The sequence below is a fragment of the Puma concolor genome, chromosome B1 (assembly GCF_028749965.1).
Source record: "Puma concolor isolate L17-30 chromosome B1, mPumCon1.1.hap2, whole genome shotgun sequence".
NCBI classification, from domain to species: Eukaryota; Metazoa; Chordata; class Mammalia; order Carnivora; family Felidae; genus Puma; species Puma concolor.
In genome coordinates, this window is record NC_141670.1 from 54,157,855 (window position 1) to 54,169,441 (window position 11,587).

Sequence of the window (11,587 nt, forward strand, 5' to 3'; positions counted from 1 at the left end):
TAACCAAAATTTTGCTACCATGAAAACTGTAGTAGTCATCACAGGGAATATTTTTTCATCTGCAGTGATAAGAGACAAATTTGTAAAAGTTAAAGATTTTTATAATGAAGTTGAGTAATTGTAAATGTAAATGTGAAAGGGTAGCATTTATTGAAACTTTATATTTTTTACTTTCCTTACCTTTAATTTACTTATTGCAGTAGTTCAATAGTTTGCAAAGTATTGCAGAGTAATAACTTAACATCATCTAGAATGATTTTAATGTGTGAGCAAAGATAAAATGAGTTATAAAATGAGCTTACAAAATATGGAGAGAAATGTAAAACATTTAAGCTTTATTATTTTATGTCCGTCACCATTAGTATTTATTTACAAAGTCTAATTCAAATGAGTTCTATGTCACAGGTATGCTTTCTAATCTATAGGTCTCTTCAATGAAGAATCATTTCTTAAATACATTTGAATAAACTGAATTTTTATCATATGTCAAGAAAATACAGCCTTATTATTAACCTAAAACATTTATTTTAAATTAAGTTTTTGAAAGTCTTCTATAATTTCTCTAAATGAGCATCCTATTATTTCAATTACTTATTGAAATAATACTTTTTATTTCAATATTTGCTTATTAATATTGCGATAACATACCATCATATAAATATACATTATTCTCTAAAAAAAAAAAATGCCTCTCAAATAACCAGAAATAGCTGTTAGTTCAGGAATGGTATGATTTCCTAAATAACACCATTTATTTTTTTGAAAAGCATATTCACAGTAAATTAAAAGCATATTACTCAGTAAATACTAAAAAAGCCCAAATGGTTGTAGTTATGTGGGGCAGGACAGTGAATGAGAAAAGTAAATTACTTACAGAGAGAACAAACTTGTAGAAAATAAATGAATATAAAGACAATTTAAGTGGAAATAAATGCTATACAAAATAATACCCTTAATTGAATATTTGATATAAAATGTCCCAGAACTGAGTACTTGTACTAGTTAAAATTGAGTGCCCAGTAAAGCCCACTATTACATTTGAGCCATTACCTGAATGCAACACTGTAATGCTGTAATGCAAAGATCTTCGTGAAGAACTTTTGGGACAAGAGGAAAAACATGTAATATGACACTGTGTTGGAAATAACATATTCTGAAAACAGAAAAAAAAGGTGATTTGACGAGAGTATAGTGAACAGGAGGACAGATACAAAGTAAGCCTCGAAATAAGCAGAAGCCAGATTTGGTAGGAACTGGTAGGCCATGGTAAGAGGAATTACTTTGATTGTAAGTAACATTGGAGGTTTTATCCTGTTTCTTTTAGGAAGGAGCGTGAAATTACTTCATTTATATTTTTAGAAGCTCTATCATTTTTATGATATATTTTCTCCTCACTCTGTCATTATTCATTATTCTGGAAAGACTAGATAACACTGTTGTTACATGAGAGTGGATAGACTAGTTAAAAAGCTATTATAATGTTCTAGGTGATAATGTTACACTACGTACTATTTGTAACGATAGTGAGAAGCAATGGCATTTAGAGTCTACTGAAAGTGAAATTAACTGAGTTTGCTGATGGGTCTTATGTTGGGGTCGAGAGAAAGAGAACCAGAAATATCTTTTAAGTTTGGGATATTAGACGGTGCCATTGTCTGAAAGGTGATCAAGAGAAGAAACAATTGGCAGGGATGGGGAAGGTAGTTAACAGTTGTGTTTCTGGACTTGTTAGCTTTTTTTTTTTTTTTTTTTTTAAGACCCAACCTATATCTAAGAGGATATGTCAAGGAGTCTGACAAAATATGATTCCAGATCTCAGTTGGGAGATCAGGCCCAAAAACATAAGTTTGAAAGTCTTGGTCTTGAGGACTAGATGACATTGCACAAAGACTATGTGGTTAGCCGAGAAAATGTCTCATTAGGAATCTTGGGGAATTCCAATACGAAGAAATCAAATAGAAGAGGGAAATCCAGCAAGAGATGGAGAAGAAGGGAAATCAGCTAAGTCTTGTGTCACTAGAATTAAAAATGTTTCAACCACAGGAATCTACCCCCAAAACCAAGAGCATACTTTACACGCTGTATGTTAGCCAATTTGACAATAAGTTATATTAAAAAAAAAAAAGATGTTTCAAGGGGAGATCTGGGAACTATATCAAATTTTTCTGAGAAGCTGAGTAATATCAAGATAAGGCGGCATCCACTGTATTAGAATGACAGGAATTTAAACCAATTACAAAGGGTTGTGAGCAGACTAGAAGTGAAAGAGATAGAAAGGAAAAGCATTTTACTCTATATCTTTGATGAGTTTATCAATTTTCATTATACCCATTTTCAGACTTTTTTTTTTTATTAAACCAGAAATAAATAACAAATGTTGGTCTATTCTTACATTAATATACTCCACAACTCCATTTCTCTATCCTTTTAATTTTTTTCAATATCAGTATATGTACTTTTGATTAACTATCAGAGTTCCACATACAATGCCAGATTGGGGTTTGGTGTTTTGTACCACATGTGATTGAATTCTTGTGATGCAGAAGCAATTGTCATGCCGTTTTTGGTTGAATGGCTCACTCTGGCCAGAATCTCTTGGACGTGATCTACAGTCACACGTCTTCTGTTGGGTCACATTGTATTGCTCGGCTCCTTCGATCAATATAGAGCATTTTAAAAATTGTTTTTACCAAAATGCAGTGTTTTGCAGTTATTGAAACTCATCTGCCACTTTGTTGCCCACTCATACTCTTTTTCTATGATCTTTCCCATTGAATTGACATTTTGCTGCAGAAGAAGCCTGAACACTCAGTGAAAACTTTTAGACAGCACTGTGTACTACCAATAAACACTTTGGAGACACTGGAGTCTCTTCTTTTGTCACTGTGTAGCAAGGAGGTAGTTGTCCTTGTAGCTAACCAGCAAAGTTCTGTTAAATCCTAAATTCCTTGACAAAGTTAGAGATACAGGAGAGTGAGTTATGGAAGTACTTTGAACATAAAAACCGTGTGATTCGTTCCAGTTTACATGGTGAAAAAAAAGTGAACTTATGGTTTGCACTATCAATGTGTTTTTTTAAATATCAATTATGACTTTATTTTATAATTCCCAAGAAACAATTTTTAACAATTCTCTTTTATCTCTAGGTGCTCTTTCGCTGCTGCCTGTTGGCTTTTTTTTTTTTTTTTATTGGTCCCTTGACTGAGGGGTCCTCCTTTTCCTTCATTATTTTTTTTTTTCTTTTAGAGAGATAGCATGCAAGGAGCAGGGTACAGGGGCAGACGGAGAGAGAGAGAGAATATCTTGAGCTCTTAAGCAAACTCCATGCTCAATGCCGAGCCCAACGCCAGGCTCGATCCCACGATCCTGATCCTTGATTTTGAGCCAACATCAAGAGTCAGATGCTCAACCGACTGAGCCACCAAGGCACCCCTTCATTTCTTTATTACCTCTTGGTTACTTAGAGCCAAGGCCTAGCATGATACTCTTAATATGGTTGTGTGACATTTTTAGTTGCCTCTTAATTTGCCTAAAAAAATAGTCCCAAACATTTTATGACTTAAACAAATTACAAAATTAGATTAGTAAATAAAAAGCCATTTGTTTCCCCCAAAAGATAGTTACTCATCCACTGAATGGAAGCTAATCCATGTCTGATACACATTGAATTCATTCAGTGTTTATTGACCATGTACAATGTATCAAGAATTCTGTAACGTGATAGAGACATAATGGTAAGGAGAAACTCTCACTGAGCTAACAGCTAGCTCTAACTAGGCTAAAGGAGGCAGACTTTAATCAAAACATCACAATGTGTTTTTATTGGTTAATGCCAATTTTGTGTGTTACAAAATGCTGTGTTAATCCATGCTGATTCTATTCAGCGCTGATATAAGCTTGCCAATTTTCAACAGTTTTATTAATTAACATCTTTACTAAGAGCAGTTAGGTGGGCCTTGAGGTTGTTCATAATTTCAACACACTATTAAGGAAGGTTTTTTTTTTTATTTTTTTCTAATTTTTTAGATATCTCAACACATTTAAAAGTAAATATTTACTTCTGGGATATAAAGTAATATCCAAAGAAACTCAGTCATTTAGCTTAAAGACTATATTCAGAACAATGTCCTAGCTAACTATTAAAGTCAATAGCCCTCATGGGGCGCCTGGGTGGCTCAGTCGGTTAAGCGGCTGACTTCCGCTCAGGTCACAATCTCGCCGTCCGTGGGTTCGAGCCCCACGTCGGGCTCTGTGCTGACAGCTTGGAGCATGGAGCCTGTTTCAGATTCTGTGTCTCCCTCTCTCTCTGACCCTCCCCCATTCATGCTCTGTCTCTTTCTGTCTCAAAAATAAATAAACGTTAAAAAAATTTTTTTTTAATAAAATAAAATAAAATCAACAGCCCTCAGTAGTTATGATATAGTTGATATATAAAGGAAGTTGCTCGCTCTGAATTCTGTTTGAAAAGAATTTATTGAAAACAGCAAACTCTCCTCAAAAGCTAAAATATACTATCTCAAACTGTCTCATGATGATGTTTGATGCTGCCCAATAACCTTCTGTAATATTTACAGAATATTGCAGAGAATAACGAAAGTTCTAACATTACTTGGTTGGAACATGACAAATACTTTGTGACAAAATTTTACCAAAAAAGCCTGGGGCATCTGGTGGCTCAGTAAATTGAGTGTCCTACTCTTGATTTCAAACCTCTAAGATAAATTTTTTAAAAAGAAAAAAAGTGTGGTTACCTAATCCAGTTTTAGCTCTAATTTTTATAATTCAGATGAAACCCAGTAAGATAAGGCTCTAAACTTTTAACTGCATCTAATTTAAGATAGAATCTGAAGACTGCTTTAGATTGTCTCCCTCTCTCTCTGTCTTTCCTCTGCTCACATTCTGTCTCTCTCTCTTTCAAAAATAAACATTAAAAAAATTAAAAAATAAAAATAATTTCCCAAATCTTTTTGGTAATCTGAAAACTTAAAGTTATAGTAAATTAAGTTAAATGATGAACATTCATTAAATATCTAGGTCATCTTTAAATAAAGAAAATATTGAAACAACTTTTGAATTCAAGTTTAGTTTTGGTGTCTTATTACAAAGAAAATAAAGATATTTCATCTATCAGTAAGCATGTCTTGTGCCACATGGATAAATTTACCATGAGAAAAAATATACTTCTAGAAATTATGAAATGCATTCATAAACCTGCAAATCCATAGAATTCTAGTGTAACAGCAGTCCAAATTGCTTACTTCTTATTTTTCAATAGAAATTAAAGTTTCTAAGCATTAAGAATTCTAATCAATCCATGTAATTAAAACTACCAGGAATAGCAAGGCTAAAAGAAAGCTGTATATGAAAGTAGGTAAGGAAATTAAATTGTGTTTTTTGGATAAAGAAAAGTATTAAGGACATGTTTTTGTTAAGGGAAAAAGACTAATTTGGCCTAATGAAGGATAACTATTTTGCTTTTTGTTTTTCTGCAGAGTGAGAAAGAGGAAAAATATAGGAAAAACCTGAATGATTATTTTAAGAAGTTGTAGATTTGTGGGAAAGGAATCTTGGAAAAGGAATTTCATGTATGGTCAAGCTGACTAGGATTGAAATGGGTTTATTTAAGTGTTTAAATAATGAATCAATATTGAAAGTACACTTATGTGAAATTAGAATTTGTTTTCTCTCTGTTAAAAGGACAATGTTTTCTTGGACTATTTTGATGTGATTGTGGTAAGAGGTATAAAAAGTTGTTCTTTACTTTTTGGGTAATCTGCCTGGAAAGCAAAGATTTTAGGTTTTGGCAAAATAATTTCCTATGCTTCCAGTTGTCTTTATCAGGTCTTTGATTACTCGGGAAAACTGAGTTTTCTCAGTATTAAAAGAACTAAGTTTTGTTCACACTCATGTAACTTTCCATTTGCCTTTAAAATCTTCTATTGTCACTTTGGTTACATAGATAAGTATTATTTCATAATGATCTGTGATTCAATTTAGTCAAATGTTCAAACCTTTTGATGTTTTGACAACTACCCAAAATCAATTTCTAAATGGGGTCTTTTTGACCTCAAACTAACTTTGAGATTTCCCAGATGATCCCTGGAAAATTACAAAGAATTTGTCTCTCCACCTTGTAAAAGAGAAGTGTTAAAATTAATTAGGTTTATTTAATATATTTAATTACATGAGAAACATTGCCAATAAGAAGTAGTCTTAAACCTCAAGTTATATGTATATGCACATACATTACTAATGTAGGTATTGCAGAAATTGTTTGAAGTTCATAGAGATTTATCAATACTTGTATGGTCCAATTGTTATAAATATGCTACAGAAATAATGGCATTTCCTTACCAAATAAACTATCATCAGATCTTTAATCATGGCCATTTGTCATTTGTAGATAGTTATTGTTTTTATTGTTTTTGCAAAAGTGCTTCATATTTAGAGAGATTTATGAGAAGGATTCTGACAAGTACTCTAGAATATAGATTTCTGATAACTGGAAGATCATGCCACTGAAATGGGCGAGAATCTCGAGAACAAATGGAAAACCAGAATTCAGGTGGAATAAGAATTAATAACATGGGACTTAATAAACTGGTAAGCATGATCATAGATTTTCTTACAACTTTTTCCTTGAGGGGCACTTGGATGGCTCAGTTGGTTAAGCATCTGACTCTTGATTTTGGCTCAGGTTATGATCTCATAGTCATTGAGATCAAGCCCTGTGTTGAGACTGTGCTAAGTGTGGAGACTGCTTAGGATTCCCTCTCTCCTTCTCTCTGTGACCCTCTCCTGCTCTCTCTCTCTCTCTCTCTCACTCTCTCTCATAATAAGTAAATAAACGTTAAACAAAACAAAACAAAACAAAAAAACACAAAGGCAAACTTACCAAATTGCTGCAAGTCATAGTCGGTTTAAGAGAAAAGAGAAAAAAGGTCTCCTTAAATTTGGAAAAAAACAATACATTAAGGAACGAGCAATGTTTCAAGGAAAAAGTTGTGTTTTTTAAATTTTTTTTTTTAATTTTTATTTATTTTTGAGACAGACAGACAGCATAAGTAGGGGAGGGTCAGAGAGCAAGGGAGACACAGAATCAGAAGCAGGCTCCAGGCTCTGAGGTATCGAAAGTATACTTTGGAAATAGAATTGAAACATTTACTTTTTCTCCCTATCTGATCCCTCCAGAATTTAGAAACTTATTGAGTTGTCTTATTTTCATGACAATATTATTATTTGCATAAGTTCAACAAGAATTTTCTCTACTTATAACAGGACACAATTGGAAACCAAGGCTTTAACTGGAATGTCATATTTGGGGATGTGCAAAAAATGAGATATAACCATACAGTTTTATTTATTTATTTATTTATTTTTTAAATTTTTTTTATTTAAAAAAAATTTTTTTTCAACGTTTATTTATTTTTGGGACAGAGAGAGACAGAGCATGAACGGGGGAGGGGCAGAGAGAGAGGGAGACACAGAATCGGAAACAGGCTCCAGGCTCCGAGCCATCAGCCCAGAGCCTGACGTGGGGCTCGAACTCACGGACCGCAAGATCGTGACCTGGCTGAAGTCGGACGCTTAACCGACTGCGCCACCCAGGCGCCCCAACCATACAGTTTTAAAAAGATACAGATGACTTTATGGACTTAATAAAACCTCTTGTAAAAAAAAAAAACAGACTGGTACCTTGTTTATAGGGTTCCTGGCAGCCTTATCAGGTGAGTTACTTCTTGGTAGGCCCAGGAACCTCAGGGCATCTTGAGGACCTCAAGATGAAAGGAATTAACCCCAAATAGTAGACATTACAGGTGAAGTCTGATGGCAAGTCTTTGGCTTGGCTTCTTAGTCTGGAGAGGCTTTAAAGTCCAATCTAAAATTCCTTATAAGAAGCTCCAGCAAAGCAGATTTAAAAAGAACCTATATAGTCAATAAGTATTCTTGCTGCATTTATATAAATTATCAGACCAAGTTTAATGAGACTAGACTTTTTTTTTGTAAAATTAGGTTGGTTTGTTTTTTTTTTGTTTTTTTGTTTTTTTGTAATTATATTTGCTAGAAATGAGGTCTGGATGCTGAATTCTTTCAGTTTCCTCAAATATCTGGCTATGAGTCTCTAAACCACACTTTTGATTTTCTCCCAGCTTTCTGATTTGGGATCTTTACGTACAAAGACTGTCTTGAACCTTCTTAGAAGGGGCCATCCCAGGCTCTTCACACTATCCAGATAGCAGCCAAATTACAGGGACTTGAACCTTGGATTCACATATACCGATTAACAAGGGTCCTCCAGACTCCTGGAACTTCACACCACCTAGAGACCAAAAATTAAAATTGACCCTAGGTTCTTTCCCAGAAGCAGATGGCATCTTGAGGTGAATGACTATCCAAAGATCATGGATCAAGATCTTCATCTCCAATATTAAATCTTTACTCCTTTTGTCTTTTTACTACGTGTTTTTTCTCTCTGTTAATGCACAGGAAGACAATGCTCCTTAACTCTGGTAACTATCATTGAATCTACTTTAAAGGCTCTGACGGCACAACAAAAGTCCTAGCTTTTCTTGCTAAGGTAGCTTTAGATAATAGAATTGCCTTAGATTACTTTCTGGCTGAAGGAGGAATCTGTGCTATAACAAATACCTCCCGTGGTGCCTGGAACAACACCTCCAGTAGTCTAACAAATGAAAGAAATTAACAAAGTCAGTTGGCCAAAACAGGTTGGTACCCCTTCCAGTACATTCTTTGATTTATTTGATATCAGCTGGTTTAGTTCATGGGAGCTCTGACTAAGGAGTATCCTAAAGTCTCCTAGTGTTATCCTCCTAATAGTCATTATTGTAGTCATTCTGGTGTGCTGTGTTAAGACTCAAGGATCTTAAATGCATGTTTACAGACATCAGTAGTACCACAGATGGTCTCGTTGTGCTTGGGAGAAACAGAAAAAAAGATAAAGAGCAAGATGGACAGCAAGACCGTTTTCTCCCATGATGAAACAAGAATAACTCAAACTTGATGGTGACCAAGCATAGTGCTTATACCACTATGAATTTAATTATTAAATTAATTGAACAAGACCATTAGACTGAGGTATCTCAAATACTATGGTGGTCAGTACAGACAAACTGACATCTAAGACTGTAAATATCTCAAGGTTAAAAAATCAAAACATAAGGACAACCAATCACAAACAGCTAACTGGTCTTTGAGCTATAGCCAATCAGATAATTCTTTGCATTTGCCCCTTCTCCCTATAGAGGTCATTCCCCTTGCTCTTCTTGGTGAAGCACTCCTGACCACTCCTGGTTTCATGCTCCCCAACTAGAATTTATTTGCACTCAAGTTCTTAAAAACAAACAAACAAACAAACAAACAAAAAAACTCTTCAAATTTTTAGTATGCCCCAGTTTATCTTTTAATGCAGCTTTATGTATAATAGCCATAAACTGGAATCAACCCAGATGTCCTTCTTCAGCAAAATGGTTAAAAAAGAGCTCTGGTCCATACGTTTCAGAGAAGCCCATTCAGCAATAAAATGTATAAATACAATCACTTGAATGACTCTTCAGGGAATTATGCTGAGTGAAAAAAACCAGTCTACAAAATATACATACTGTATGACACCATTTAAATAACATTTTTGAAATATTCAGTTGGGGAACAGTGGGAGAGGGTGGAAGAGAAGTGGGTGTGCTTATAGAAGGGCAACATGAAAGAATTTGTGAGGCTGGAGCTGTTAAGTGTCTTAACATGAGCCTACACATGTGATAAAATTGTAGTAAACTAAATGCCCCCCCCCCACACACACACATACGCACACACATGCACACACACAGATGGGTACAAGCAAAACTGCAGAAAATTGAAAAAAAATGGGTGGTTGTATCAGTGTTAATATCCTGGTTGTGCGATAATACCGCAGTTCAGCAAACTGTTACCATGGGAGGGGACAGTAAGAAAGATTAAAAAATAATAGAGAAATATTTGTTATTCAAAGTTTACAAAAGGGGTGCCTGTGTGGTTCAGTCAGTTAAGTGACCGACTGACTCTTGATTTTGGCTCAGGTCATGATCTCATGATTTATGATTTTGAACGCTGCTTCAAGCCTGCTTGGGATTCTCTCTCTCCATCTCTCTATGCCCCTCCCCACTCTCTTTCAAAATAAACAAATAAATATTTAAAAAATAACATTTACAAAGCTAATTATTTGTTAATAAAATATAATCTCCATAATTTTTTTTGTAAATTATAGGATTCACATTTACTTTAAAAATTTTTTTAATGTTTATTTCTTTTTGAGAGAGAAAGAGGGAGAGAGACAGAGCACGAGCAGGGAAGGGACAGAGAGAGAGGGAGACACAGAATCCAAAGCAGGCTCCAGGCTCTGAGCTGTCAGCACAGAGCCCATTGCAGGGCTCAAACCCACCAATTGTGAGATCATGCCCTGAGCCAAAGTTGGACGCTTAATTGACTAGGACACCCAGATGCCCCTAGCATTCACATTTCTGAAGCTTATTAGAATTTAAATGAATATTTATTAATGTGTAAAGTTACCCTAAGGCTTTTAGCAAACATTGTTTCACTCTCAGCAAATTTTCTGCAAATGGACTTCCATGTGAATTTATATAGGAAATCACTCAAATATCAGAGGGCAAAATAGCTAGTAATAGAAAATTTTAATGCCTTTTACCTGTACTTTTATATTATCTATTTTTATTCACATATATACGTGAGAAATGTACCTTATGCAGTGATAAATAATTTTTAGTTACAAGATGACCAATAATGTTAACACCATTCAATGTCTTATTGAACTACTTACTATCTGTTAAATTTGTGGGTTTTATAGCCTAACATCTCATACCACAAAATATTTTATTCATAAGCCATGTGATCACTGTTTCACCGAGATTATTTAAAATAGCAGTATTTATAAAGATTTCTTTATTTTTAAACAAAAACTTTTGAAAGATAATAATTCCAATCAAATGATTTGACGTTAGCAAATTTCCTCACTTTGAAGAAATGTCCAAGGTAACATACTTCCAACTACAATATTTAATATTGAACAGTGTTGGTGTTCAATGACATTAATTCTGTGATGACTTTTTGTTTATTTCTCAATTTGTTTTTTTATAGACTTTCACAGGAACAAGGGAAGTGGTTGAATGTGGTTGTTTCAACTCTTCAATGAGGTTTTGTCTCAATAAATGCATTGATATCAAAGCCATGCAACTGAAGGAAAGCACTGAAAGATTACCAAGCAAAATATTTGATAATCTAACCAAAATAAAGAGCAATTTTGGATAGAAAAAATAATGTTTCAATTATGATATTCAATATTGCTTTGTAGAGTTATGTTATGTAATAATAGCAACTGCAGTGTTTTTTCCCAAATTAGTAAGAATGTGCTTGAATTAAAATTATAGAATATAAACAATATATCAGATAAAAACAGAAAATTGCATTTTATAAAAATAACACTAATCAAATAACTGGATAAAATATAAAAATATTAAAAATGTTTTGTTTTTTGAAAACGACATAATTTCAGAATAAGACCCACAAAATTTACACCCGC